We start from the raw sequence: 15,650 nt of genomic DNA, 5'->3' as shown, positions 1-15,650 counted from the left end.
CAGTTCTGTTATTCAAAATATTTGGGGAGATTAAAATCTACCACATAAGATGACTACATATGAAATCGTATATTTCTCCTCTGTCTCTTGAATTATGAAACTTGAATGTCTATTGATTCCATGCTAAGTAAGAAAAGATTAATGCATTTACACTTCCTTCTATATGTCCCTTATTTTTTAAATACTTCTCACATATTTTAAAAGTTTATAATATTCATGTGGTGTAACTCTAACCTCTCATAGTTAGTTTTTTTTCTGTCCTTATGTAATGTATGTCAAACTCAATGTCAATCATTTGATTGCTGCATCTCATTTTTATCTCTAGGATAGCTGCATTTCATCTTTTTTTTCTAAAGAAGGGAGCATAGTTCCTATTTTCCCTTACTTATTTTATGTTCAAAAATATTTGCCATTTAAAATTTTTAATAATTTAATAAATTCTTTGGATATAATTTTAGGTCATAAGTTTCCTCCCTCATTATTCTATAAACATTGCACCTTTTTTCTATAAATAATTGTTAATGGTTACATCTAACATTGCATGCTGATTTTTTTCTTTTAAGAATATTACATGTTTTCATACAAGGATGTTTATTTCTTAATCATTGAAGCTTAATAATATAACCAGTATGCACCTTATTTTATATTCTTGATTTAATTTTCCAAGCACATGATGTATCATTGTGTTTGAAATATGTATAGTCCTTTATTACAGAGAGATTTTTTTCTACTGTACTGTTAAATATGTTTTCATATTTTCAGTTGATAAAACTCTATTTCTGAAACACCAATTATCCTTACATTTAATTGTTATGATGGGAGAAGTTTATTTATTTAGTTGTAATGTTTACTAAACCTTTGGGTTTCAAAAAAAAATCTTAACATTTTCACAATCACATAGAATGTCTCAAGTGTTCATGGAACATTCTCCAGGATAGATATCTTGGGTCACAAATCAAGCCTTGGTAAATTTAAGAAAATTGAAATTGTATCAAGTATCTTTTCTGACCACAATGCTATGAGACTAGATATCAATTACAGGAAAAAATCTGTAAAAAATACAAACACATGGAGGCTAAACAATACACTACATAATAACCAAGATATCACTGAAGAAATCAAAGAGGAAATCAAAAAACACCTAGAAACAAATGACAATGAAAACACCACGACCCAAAATCTATGGGATGCAGCGATTTAGACATTTTAAAGGATTTTATTATGCTCAAAAAATAATACACTCACATTTTGGTCCTACACTGATAAAGGCTTCTGGATATTAGAAATATATATTTGAATGAGAAACCCTTGAACTTTATTCTCGCTGTTTAAGAGAATGGTCATATTGTCTAAATAGCACATAAAGCCACTTACAAATAGTTCCTTTTTTCCTGTTAATAATTTACTGACTATTCGTATGATACTCCATAACGTTCAAATATCTTAAGATTTTGCAGTAATTAATCTGTAAAGTCACAATGTAAACTGAACTGCAGAGCTCAGATGCACCTAGTCCCATCTACTGGGTTTGCACAGAGATGCCTTAACACTGGCAGCAGGATGAAGAACAGATTAAGCAGTTGGAACTCATGGTTCCCTCAACACCTCAATTTAGTCCCTGACTTATTAAGAATATCTCCATTATTGCTGGTTTTATGAATTGGAGTTCCGTATAAAATTTCCTTTGCTTTATGTTTCTATGGCAAAACAACTAAAAAAGCACAATAGTACATATGATTGCTGCCCAATCCCTCTGTATACTTAACAGTTGTTTAGAAATTTCTTTTTTACAAAATGTGTTCAAATATATCAATTCAGTTAACTAATACCCCAAATCCTTGAGGTAATTGCGGTTAGGGTATATTAACACACAAAGTTGGTGTAATGAATTTCGCCAGGGTTGGGTGGGTGAGCAAGAGTCAGGGAAATGCTGGGGCATCGCTTGCTGGTGGGAGGGGCTCCACCAGACAGACACCTCTCCAGAGCTTGTGCATGATTAATTCAATAACAATACTGGAATTAAAGGCTTTTTCTAACTATAAAATTGTAATTTCCCCCTCAACAGATTTGAATATATTATTTTTAAGGAAAGAAAAGTGTAATCATGTAAATGTTTGTGTCCTGAAACATATTCTTACTTATTTCTAGTGTCTTCCATATTTTATGTGAATGAAACAAATTTTTTTTAGAGTTTTAAAGGAGTAAACACATATGCAATATCATCTTTAAAAACGAGTCTTATGCTGACACAAGACATTGAAGTGGTATAATATTCCCAAATGTAATTAGATGACAAATTTTCTCTGAATACATATTCTAGCACTTATATTTTTCACACATTTATAAGACAATATAAAATAGGTCATACTGAGTCACCAAATTAAACATTCAAATTATCCCACATCTCCAGAAATACCCCATAAATAAAAGGAATTTTACATTGGAACAGCTGGAACTCATTAGCTTATTCATTAAATTGTGTCCGAGTGTAGCCTCTGAATTATATCAATTAGAGAATGAGAAGGCAGGCTTAAAAGGAGCTGAATTAAAAAAAAAAAAAAAAGGAGCTGAATTAGCAGCGCAAGTAAAGCACACCTTGTAGATATTTTAAAAAATTGTAATGCTATTTTTTGTCAGTCAACTCAATTGAAATAATGTCAGCATTAAGTGATAAAAAATAATACAATTATTTCTTTTTAAAACATCTTTGAAGATTATAAAATTAATGAAGTTTCATTATTAAAAATCTAAACAACAGACTATATCAATAGGATCAGAAGATACCTTACTACCTAACTACAACAGCTATTGTGGTCTTTATGTATTTTCATATTTTATTTATATCTTAGGCAAAAATAAAAATGTAGCCTGGATTTCATGTTTATAATTAATAATTTACTTAAAACATATTACAATTAAATATCCATTTCAAAATAAACTTGTGAAAAATAAAACTATTGACCTTCCCTACATTCTAACCTCAAATTTACTACTAAATTCATACCTTGTGTTAGTAATTCCAACTCTGTATCAAAAGATACAGAATAAAAGCAGTTCTGTTCCTATTTTATTAATGTAGTAAAACAAATGATATTTTTTGTTCATATATGCTGCCTATCACATAGATACATAATTTAAACATATTGAGCTTCTATATATTCTCATTTCAGGTTCACAAGTGAATAGTGCAGCGCTTCAACATGCATGCACAAAATTTGAAATTTTGAAGGTTAAAAATTGTTTGTAAAGCAACATAGAAAAAATTGGGAAGAATTACAAGCACTATCCCAGAAATTTGAGAAGAGTTCTTCAGAATTCTCTGAGGTATATTATGGGGAAAGGTATTTTGCTGCTATTTTAACAAGTATTTCATAATACTACTTCCTTTTTATTGAAGTTTTATCAACATGCAGAACATTAACTATAAAATTGTACATGTTACATAATACAAACAAAAACACCTATAAATATTAGACAAGAGTATCTATGTATATATATATATACCATTTCCATGAAAACACATATATGTACATATATAGTTGTTTTCATGACAATGATATTCTTCCTTGCAAAAGTATGCAAATTAGAGATGGAGAAATAAATTCTGGCTTGTCCATAAGAGGCATGCATATCCATTATAAAATATAAATGAGGGGAATTCCCTGGTGGTCCAGTGGTTAGGACTCCACGCTTTCACTGCCAAGGGCCCGGGTTCAATCCCTGGTAGGGGAACTAAGATCCCACAAGCCGCACAGCAAAAACAAAAACAAACTCCCATAAAATATAAACGAGGATCATTTTTCATTCATTCTACAAAGACTTATTGAGCATTTACTATGTGTTAGGTACATATATGGGGACGAGGCAAAAGCAATGAATAAAACTTTGAAATTGTATTGGCTTCATAGAGTTTATGTTCTAGTATTATGAGAAAGACAATAAATAGTATCACAAAGTATAATGTGTTTTATGCCAGGTGGTGCTAAATTCTACCACCAAAAAATAGAGCAGGGAAAGGGATTAGGAAGTTCTAGTATGAGGAGGTGTTAAACTCTGAACAAGATGGTTGCTGGAGACCTCACAGAGGGTACCATTTGAATACAATGAACAGTTATAAGAGAGTTAGCAGAAGCATATTTGAGGGGAGAGCTTTTCAGAGAGCAGAAGCATCATATGCGGCCTGGGGTAGGAATGTACCTGTGATGTTCCCAGAAGGATGCCCATGTGATAGAGCAGAGATGAGGTCAGAGATGTAGTAGGGGTAAGGGCACATAGGCTTCTTAAGAAATGGTAAAGATTTGACCTTCTTATTTGATGGGCACCCAATTAAGGGTTATGACAAGTAAAAGTAATAACCTCTTTAAAGATTTAGCAGTATCACTTACGACTGCTATGTGAAAAGAGACTACAGGTTAGTAAAAGGGCAAACAAGGAGATTAGTGAGGAAACTTATGTAAACTGTTCCTGGTGTGAGATGACTATGGCTTGGACCAGGTGGTAGAGGTGAGGAGAAGGGGAAGTGGAGGATTCAGCTACTTCTTGAAAGGCTTTCCAGTGGATTGCACATGAGTTATGAATAAGGTGATGATATAATCTATTATCCAAGTTGGCACACTGAATCATTGCACCGTTCACTTGTGAGCCTGAAATCAGAAAATATAGAATCTCAGTATGTTTAAATTATGTATCTAAGTGATAGGCAATATATAGGAACAAAAATGTATCATTTGTTTCACTATCCATTAATAAAGTAGGAATAGAATTGCTTTTACTCTGTATCTTTTGCAGTAATGAACCTTAACAATGAGAATAACCTGATACTGAGTTTTTGAGTACTTTTAATGAATCACCAAAATTAGGAGGGCCCCTGGCACCATCAAAACAGTTTACATCAGACGTGAATGTTAGCTTTTATGCATTTTATTGTAAAATTAGTATAATTATATGCAAGAATTGGTTAACCTTTTATTTCACTAAATAATTTCAATATTCATTATAAATAACTAACTCAGGTATTTATAAGTTATTATTTATAAATCAATGATTTGTTTTACCTGAAAAGGTCAGTCCTATTATCATAATTCCCTTTGGCAAGAAGATATGTTTCAATCTGCAATGTACATTTTGAGAATTTGATGAACTTTTGGGGTTTATGATTTTCCCTTCCCCATAATTTATACCCTCCACTATACATAACCCCTGCCACTTATAAAAGTGTGTATTATCATTATAATATTTGGGTGACAAACTAAAATTTGAAATATTGAGAAACATTTGTTCTGAGCTCATTAAACTTACCAGAATCATGTCATAAGGGACAAATAATTTTAAAAGGCTTCAATTTTCTTATACATACTCATAAATAAATTAATAATACCATTTGTTTTATACTTTTTTTTAAAAATTAATTTATTTTATTTTATTTTTGCCTGCACTGGGTCTTCATTGCTGTGCGCGGGCTTCTCACTGCGGTGGCTTCTCTTGTTGCGGAGCATGGGCTTTAGGCGCACAGGCTTCAGTAGTTGTGGCACATGGGCTCAGTAGTTGTGGCTTAGTTGCTCCGCGGCATGTGGGATCTTCCTGGACCAGGGCTCGAACCCGTGTGCCCTGCATTGGCAGAAGGATTCTTAACCACTCTGCCACCAGGGAAGCCCCGTTTTATACTTCTAATTTTTTAAATAAAAACTAAGTTATACTTTTAACTAAAGACTTTCTATGTGTTTTTTGAACTTGACCTTAGTAAGATTGCTAAACCCTTTTCCACATGCTTAAACGAGAGAATAGCATTAGACAATCTCTAAGGATACCTTTTGTTCTAAGATTATATGATTCTAATTAACTGCACTGCATATCTTGAGCAGAGAAGTTAAACTGAAACTATAGGTGAAGTTTCTTTTCCATTGAATTAATATTTAGGGACTTGGGAGAGTAGAATCAAGTAAGGGAAAACAGTATTCTTACAATAGATCATAATAAATTTACTAATATTATAGAAAGACCATTGGCAATAGTTTGTTATGTTATTTTATCCTGGGCCCTTTCCACTCTCACTAACAGTTACATATATTTATACATCCATTATTCAAACATGATTTGTTAAACCTATGTCTCTATTTTCTCTAGATAGAATTTCAAAACTTAAGAGCATTTAAATTTGTAGGGAATATAGTACGTATTATCTAGCCTTGATTGAAAAAGAATTAAATAAAAATAATTTACCAAAATATGTAAATATTTATTTCTTTTGGCTAGGTTCCAATTAATTTATCTTTAAAAATATTTCAGTGACTTATAAATTTTACAAATCCATGTAAGTCACATAAATCAAATTTGATTTTTCTCTAGTTCAAGATAAAGCAATAATCAAATTTTAAACATAATGCTCTTCATGTCTCTGTTATGAGACATTTCATATTATTGTTATTCATATTTTTCTTATTATTGAATGCCTGCACAGATATTTCCAAGTTGAAGTGTAGTTGCAGATAAACCTTTTCAATATTCATAGTTGGAAAGGACTTGGCAACTTCTTCAGAGTAGAGACTACTAATCATCCCTAATATGCTTGCTTGCTTTCTTCTTTCTTTTTCTTTCTTTCTTTCTTTCTTTCTTCCCCCTTTCCTTCCTTCCTTCCTTCCTTCCTTCCTTCCTTCCTCCTTCCCTCCCTCTTTCTTTCTTTCTTTCTTTCTTTCTTTCTTTCTTTCTTTCTTTCTTTTCTTTCTTTCTTTCTTTCTTTCTTTCTTTCTTTCTTTCTTTCTTTCTCTCTCTCTCTCTCTCTCTCTCTCTTCCTTCCTTCCTTCCTTCCTTCCTTCCTTCCTTTCTTTCTTTCACCTTAAATACATATGACCATGAGCAGATTACATAGCTTCCTATGAAATCCAATGATTAATTTTTATCATGCATAATATGAATGATACCATGGGCATAAATTCCAGGTAATTTCCTAAATACAAAGCTGATTGTGTTAGACTTTTCTTATAGTTCTCCCTGGGCAGGAATGCAGAAGTGCTGCTAAACTGCTTCAACCATAAGGATGACACTGCAAGATAGGGTTATGGAGAGCAACAAGACAGAAGTCATATAGGGCCCTGAATGAACTCATGGAAAAGATCATCTCTCCCAGCTCTTTTGATTGTTGGAGAGACACAAAACACTGCATTAAGTGCCATTTCTTGTAATAGTCATTCTTGAGTAAGAGATAATGACCATTATATCTAACTATATTTTTTTCTCCCACAAGTTGTTGAGAGGCAGACTTTGTTTATTCTCCAAAAGGAAAAGGAACAGCAAAAACAAACAAACAAACAAAAAAACCCAAACAAACAAAACCTAGATTATCTAATTTCCAGACTGAGAGGGCTACCACAGTATTTTCAAAGACTTACACTCTTCCATTTCCTTACCTTGTTGCAATATCTGTAATTTATTTCATGCACTAACATCAGAAATAGTGAAGAATATTGGGTTTCCCTGGTGGCACAGTGGTTAATAATCCACCTGCCAATGCTGGGGATGCGGGATCGAGCCCTGGTCCGGGAAGATCCCACATGCTGTGGAGCAACTAAGCCCATGCATCGCAACTACTGAGCCTGTGTGCCACAACTACCGAAGCCCACATGCTTAGAGCCCATGCTCCACAACAAGAGAAGCCACCGCAATGAGAAGCCCGCACACTGCAACAGAGTAGTCCCCGCTCACTGCAACTAGAGAAAGCCCACACCCAGCAATGAAGACCCCATGCAGCCAAAAATAAATAAATAAAATAAATAAATTTATAAGAAATAGTGAAGAATATTTATCAACAGTTTATTAACCATGTATATTCTCAAAGAGAGAAATAAATATCACATAACCTAATTCCAAACAGGATTATCCAAGATTCTTTTAAAATATGCCACCTCTTAATTCCTAATTTGTAATAGATGGGCAAAGTGTATTTGAACCACATTAATACTTTAAACTTGGTCTTTTTCAAGGTAATGCTGATGATACAAAAGCAATAAATTGTTTTGAAAAATAGAAGTGAATTAATGACTATTTTTGGCTTATCTCATATGACTTTATATGAGGTTCTTTTCAATATAGAACATGGCTAAATAGAGAATTTTGCACATACCTTATTTACCTAAAAGATGTAGTAATCTAGGAGGAAGCTTAAAGTGATGTTTCCTTTCATATAGTTGTCATTTAACTGGAATATCACACATCCTTAAAAGTATGCATAATTTTTCCAAGGGGTATACATCCATAGATAGTTGTAAAGGAATATTGTCAGGAACTGTGACGGATCTGAGATTACACCCTACTAGCAAGCTTACAAGGTAGCCTGCCTCATGGATTCTGGCAGATGACATGTGACTCCTTGGTCAAAAATGAAGGACTAAAAAAACTAAAAAAACAAAAAAAAATGAAAGACTTTATTATTTGCAGCAAGGCACGCAGATGCATGAGCTTCATGTTCATGTTGGTTCCTCTTTCCTCAAGCCTGATGGAGATGATGTCAAGGGGCTCTAGTGAATGCTGTATACACAGTTACAGCTGAGGAACCTCAAGAATAGGCAACCCAAATCTTTAATACATAGCAGTAACCAAACCTGTCTGATGTTTCCTATAAAGGGAAACACTATATATTGTATACTGGAAAAAAAGGAAAATTTGTTCTCTGGTCTATAAATACTATCTTGGTCTTCCAAGGCTGAATATTACTTAGAAATCTTTGAAAAGACGGTATAGAAAAACTACAGCTAGTGATTCTGCTCATAAAATACACAGAAACACTAGAGGCCAACTGAGAATTATCTCTCAAGAAATATATTTCCATGTTTCCAGTTTGTTCTTTCCTAAAACTGAAAGGCTGAAGAAAGTACCTGTACTTAAGATTCATACCACTTCTCCTTTCCAAGTTGTTTTTCTTTTGGAAACAAAGACTAACAACAAAGTACAATAACCCAAATATGCTTTAAAGTCCATGTGCAGTTTATGTTGTTTGTCCCTGTAATTGTTTGTCTTCTGTGGCCCAAATCTCTTATACTGAAGTACTTGACACTTCACTGTATTCAAACTTGTGTAAACAAACAGACAAAGAAGGTATATAAAACTCCCTTTATCAAGTTATTAAGTTATAATAACAAATAAATATGCAATGCAAATAATTAAAATAATGCTTGAGACCCTACATTTCAGGGTCTTTTGATCTAGAGTTCTTCATCTGTATTTACTAATACATTCCAAGTTTGGAATTTCTTGCTAATGAAACCAAATATCAGTTTTCAGGCTAAATTTTAAAGAAATAATGTCTAAAATTCCATCAAACCAATGCAAACTATGTTTTCATTCATTTCATTCAGAAGTATAGGATCAATTATACGACAGATTTATATGGATGTTGATAGTGAAAACTATTTTTATTTGCTTGAAGGACAACATAACTTAGTAAATGAATGTATTGATTTGTCTTCTCGAACACCCTATCAGCCGTATTTCCATGAATTCTTCCTTAATCACCGTGAATTCTCTCTTATCCAATTATTATATCTAAAATAAATTATCAGCCACATAAATAATATGCTACATGATAGCTACATCACATGAGCTAGATGATGTGAGATATAATTAATAACAGACTCTATCCTTAAATTCTATAAAGCCAGGAGCATTGAAATTATAACTATGTTACAGAGCAGAACCTACCTGCCTATTAATTATACCCTATAAAAGCAATATACCTGCACCAATTAATTATACTTGAACTAACAACTATGGCTTAATTAAGTGTACCATTCTTAATAATGAAATCTTAAAATAATTGGTATCTGCTGTCTAGAGGCTGTAATAATTATTGTCATTAGAAAGGGAATGAAACATGGCCACACTGAGCAAAACTGTTTCACAAATGACATTGAACCTGAGAATAACTAGGGCAGTCATTCACAAACCATTCTGTAAAGGGTCAGCTACTAAATATTTTAGACTATGCGTGCCATATGGTCTCTGTCACAATTATTCTAATCTGTCATTGCGGCATGTAAGTAGCTATAGACAGTATGTAAAAATAATGATGTTGCTCTACTCCAATAAAACTTCATTTACCAAAACAGGACATGGGTCTGGTTAACCCTGTTGTCTGTAGTTCGATGACCTTCAGTGTTGGATCAAATTACTTAACTCATCTTTGCTATATTTCTAGATTTTCCAGTACGGCAATCTAGGTTCCTGTTCTCATCTCTCGACCTTGATGCTTAAGTTTTAAGCACCCTTATCATACACAATATTCTAATAAGTTACATTGAAATGTATTTAACACACATTTTCCTTTCTCTTTCTAATTTAGCATTTTTGAGATATTAAGCTTTAGGTTACATAGAGACTTAGACACTATGAAAAGGTGCTTGTTTCCGTAAATGTTAATAAAAGGTAGTAGTGGCCACATTTAAACTGTACAGTATGACCCACCCAAAAATAAGTGAGGAAGAGATTAAGTACATAAGTAATAGAATATATGAATTATTTTCTTAATGTGAGCCCCTTTGTCATTTTATGAACATGTAATTTCTTTACGACAGAAATTTGGGAAATAGATAATACAAAAATTTTACAACTTCTTGTCCCATACATATACGGATGTCTTTTTATGCACAAGTGCCTGCTCCCATTCAGTGTCTACTGATTATTGTTTTCCACTTATATTATTAAGAATTCCCTGTGCTCTGTCTTCTTTTCCATTTTTCCTATCTCAGTCATTAATTTTCACTCAAATTAATAGCTATTGACAGTAAAGCAATTAAGATCAACCCAGGAAATATTGTGAAAAAAAAATGTGCAATGTATCCATCAAACGGCAATCCTGCAATTATTATTCAGTATCTTATTCAAATTTTTCTCCCGCAGGATTTACATGGTTGCTATAGTCAATCTTTCTCCCCTCTGCATCATTATTTCCATTTTTCTTCTATTTGTCATCACTATCCTCATATGAATATGCTTTTAGACACCACCTTCCAAAAATAAAACTTCCCCTTATCCCATATTCCCCCAAATACTGAACCACTTCTTACTTCTACTTCAGAGCAAGCCTTCTTTTAAAAAGTTATTCAGAAAGTACAATGAGTAATAGGAGCAGCAAGTGAGGGCATTTGTGTTAGGCTTAATGATAGCCTCCAAAGATATCCAGGTTGTAATCCCTGGAGTCAGTAAGTGTTACATTATATGGTGAAACAGACTTGCAGATGTGATTAAATTAAACATTTTGAGATGGGAGATTATCATGGATTATCTTGGTGAGCCTTAAGTGCAAATATAAATGTCCTAAGAGCGAGTGAGAGGAATATTTGACACAGAAGACAGAAGGTTATGTGATGATGGAAGTTGAGAGAGATCTGCAGATGCTACACTGCTGCCCTGAAGACAGAGGAAGGGACCATGAGCCAAGAAATGTAGCACTAGAAGTTGGACAGGCAAGGAAACAGGTTCTCCCTGGAGTCCCTGGAGGGAGCATGGCCCTGCTGACACCTTGGTTTTGACCTGGTGAAACTGATTTTGGATTTCTGGCTTCCAGGTTGTAGAAGAATGAGTTTGCATTACCCAGTTTGTGTTAAATTGTTACAACAGCCATGGGAAACTAACGTAACCCTTTTCCTATTCATAGATTTAAAGGGGGGTCTTTTAACATTTCACATTATATCATAAGCCACTTATAGGATTTTGAAAGATACCTTTTATCCATTTAATAATGTACATATATATATATATATATGTAATGACTTCATAATGAATTTTATCAAATACTTTTTTCTGTATCTATAACTGTTAAGACACATATCTTATGCATCTATATTGAGATGATGTGATTTTCTTCATTTAAGCTGAGAATATGGTGAATAACATACATTTAAACTAGATCTCAGTTATAAAAGTTAGATTAATTATTACCCTCAATGTATGACATGCTATTTCCCCATGCCTATTCAAGGTCAGTTTTTATATACAGTTGATTAAATAATTATTTTACTAGTGTGAGAGGCACCGAGAATGCACCACCTCACATGAAAGCTAAAACCTGGAGAATAACCACACCCAAGTGTGTAGTTTCCCACCCCCATGCCAGCCTCTATCGGTGTTTGAACCACACTACACTACTTACTGCTCTGCACCACCAGCTGAATTCTAAGCTCAGCACTCAGCCTTCCACCTACTGTTTCCTGTGGAGCTTCTTGAAGTCTCACCTTGTACATGTATGTGTCTGAAGTGGGCCACACATAAGGATACTTTTACATAGATACTTGGTCAACTTCTCTGTGGTTACCTCTGTGGGACCTCCTTGGAAATTGGTCCCATGAGTCCCATACACATTGGGTGCCTCAGACTCTGATCTCGATCTCCTCAACAGGGAAAACTTCCCTTTCTGCTTATGTTCTCTTTTTCACATCAATATTTGGGAAGTCCTGTCAGGGGAAAAAAAAAAAAAAGGCTGGGCATGTAATTTATCTTGTGGGCTTATTTCTTCTTAATAATAAACCCCCTCAAGTCCCATATGGGTTGGTTATCCTCCAATGCCTTCAAACAATTTTTCCCAGATTTTATAGCTATCTTCAGTGTGTGGGCTTGTCCACTGTGAGCTACTCTATCAGGACTGGAACCTGAAATCCTCTAATATGTATTTAAATGGATAGTTGTTATAGTTTATGTTGCACTTCTTGTTTTTGTAATGAGAGTTTTTAGGTTTTCTATTATGCCACAATTCTGAAATTAAGGACCCATTTATCTTATTCTAATCTAGTTTCTTATCCATAATTTTAATGAAAGTGTTCTTTTAATGGCTGCTGATAACTTCTATATGGGCACTACTCACATTTCCCAGTCTCAGTGGCATTTCAAATAATTGACAACTTGCTCCTCTTCAAAACATTCTCCTTTATACATTTTGTTAAAAATACACCACCCTGGATTTCTCCTTACCACTCTGAACTGTTTAGTCTCAGCTTAATTTGGACAGGTTTATTTACTTGGCTTATTTTCTATTAATTTCTATTGGCTGTCTAAACTTTTGCTTGGGTGATTTAACCCCCCAAAAATCATTATTTTAAATGCCTATGTGTTAATAACTCCCACAGTTTTACTTCTACCTCTGACTGTTCTCTAAGTTTCAGACTTTGAAGTATTGTTTATTCATGATCTTTCATTTCTCTCGTGTAAATAACTGATAGACCTGTTATTTCTTTCTCCAAAGTATATCCCACACACGTGCACTACTTTCTATCACCATTGCCACTGTTACTATCAAAGGTATCTTCATCTCCATTCTAGAATAGGACAACAGACTCTTGCATCCATTCTTTTTCTCTAAAATTGATTCTCCAAAGAGTAATGTCAAAGAGAACCAGAGCCAGACAGTAGTTAAATTGGGTAAAGATAGATTTTATTCAAAAATGACTGCAATAGGGTAAAAAAGACTTCAGTATAGAAATGAGCTAAACTCCAAATACAGCAAAGCAAAGCAGGAACTGATACCCAAAGAACATTTGGGTGGGGGGTAAGGGGGCCAGTGGATGGAAAAATGTTAAGAAGAGGCATCAAGGGATGGAGGATTTTTGATAAACCAACTAACAGAATTCTTGCTGAAGGTTGGCCAGGGGAATAAGATATCAAAGGAGATCAGATATCAGAGGTGGGGGCATTCTCTCTAATCTGGTTTAGCAGGATTCTGGCAAAAACTGGGCTATGTGGACTTGGCAAGGAAGTGGTGAAATCAAAGCCTAATGGAGAAGAGGGTGGACAAGTTTGGTCAAAGAGAAAGTCTTTACCAGTAACTACAGTATTTTTAAAACTTCAAAGTGAGGCTTATTTATATTCTCCAATTCTTGCCACGGGATAAACTATGTTAAAATCCAGTTTTAATATATATCTATATATCTATAGATATATATACATCTCCTGTCATTTCTGTTTTCTGAAAGTGGTAATTTTGCATATTTTATTAATATCTATTATATTTTGAATATACAATGAAACCTTTAGCATAATAAATTTTCCTTCCCTACCTTGTTACATATATTTTGTACTAAATTCTACCATGTCTCAAACAAAATTGTGACACCTGCTTCACAAACTTACTATCAGACAAGAGCAATATTTGATCTTCCTTTTATTTTAAATCTTTCTGAATTGCTTTGTGTAGGTATGTCTCTTGTACACAGAATGAATTAGATTCTGCTTCATTAGCCAATCTGAAAATACTTTACTGAATGATGAGTTAAGCCCATTTATATCTTTGATATACTTAGTATGTTGGTTTTCAGTTCCATCATGATATTTTTACTATATAAACTATTTATATAAAATCTTACACTATATTTATTTTTGTTCAGGTTTTGGGGGGATTTGTTTGGTATTTATAAATGTTCCTATATCTATTCATGTCATTATCTTATATAACCTTATATTATAAAATATACTAGTCCTCCAACGCATTTTAATATTCTCTATTGATTTCTTCAATGAGTAATGATAATGTTCTCTAGTAACCTCTTTTTTCTCCCTCCTCTCTTTTTGACTAACATTTACTTTTATTCACTACTATCCTTTTATTGACAGTTAGATACTATTGAAACATTCATTAATATTCTTCTTTCACTTATCTTTCCCTTTTCTGCAATTTTTTGTGAATTGTAATATCTCTACCTTTTTAGTACATTTATTAGCAGCATAACTTAATCTTAATTCAAAATTTAACATATGTAATAATTATCCACAGGCTTCATGCTATGTTTGAACTATTTGTTGTCAGTAACTAGGAGATTACTCAGGAAGTGATCATAGGAACTGTATTTCCTGAGTTCCCAAATGTCCATGATGCTCTGTGTTCCATAGACATGATGCACGGTTTAAGTGAATAACACATAATTCGGCTTCTATGTTCTTACTTTCATAATCATTAAAACAATTCTTCATTATCTTCCTGTATAAAATGCTGTTGTCAAGAAGTCTGTTGTCAATATTAATTTCCTACCTTTTTACCCACATACTCAAGTAATTTATATTATCTCTTTAACTCAATTTTCTTCTTCATAAAGAAGATATTATTACATATGTGTTGCTCTCTTTTGCCTAAGTTCTATATTTAGAATGTTCTTCTCAATTTTTTAAATCTCTCCATTTCTGGTTTACCTGTTTGCTCATATTTTTCTCCTCTCTATCTCTTATTATGTTTTACATCATTTCCATTTGATTTAATTTGATGTTCCTTTTAAATAAATCTTTATTTCTGAAAATTATCTTCCTCTCTTATCTCTCCTCTTCTCATCCTCCACCAGACTATTCCTCTCTCTCTCTTCTCTCTCTCTGGTTCTCTGATTAATTTTGATTGTGTTCCCAGTGTTTTTTTTTCAGAGTAGTTTTTCTTTGTGGGGGGGAGGGTGACTAATTGTGGTGATTTCTGATTGTGGTCTATGGATTGCAGGACCTTTCAATACTTCCCTTTATCTTCATTTTATCTTTGCCATTAACCCAGACCAGTGCTGCCCCGTTCTACTAAGTATTTGGCTAATTACTCTTGTATTCTGAATTTTATGTTGATTACTTGTCATCTACTTTTGTTGATGATGTTACCCTGGGTTTTTCCATTATGTCTCTTAACAACTCTTCCTGGTGTTTTG

The sequence above is a fragment of the Balaenoptera musculus genome, chromosome 5, assembly GCF_009873245.2.
Source record: "Balaenoptera musculus isolate JJ_BM4_2016_0621 chromosome 5, mBalMus1.pri.v3, whole genome shotgun sequence".
In the NCBI taxonomy this organism is placed as follows: domain Eukaryota; kingdom Metazoa; phylum Chordata; class Mammalia; order Artiodactyla; family Balaenopteridae; genus Balaenoptera; species Balaenoptera musculus.
Note: the sequence above shows the minus strand (reverse complement) of the source record.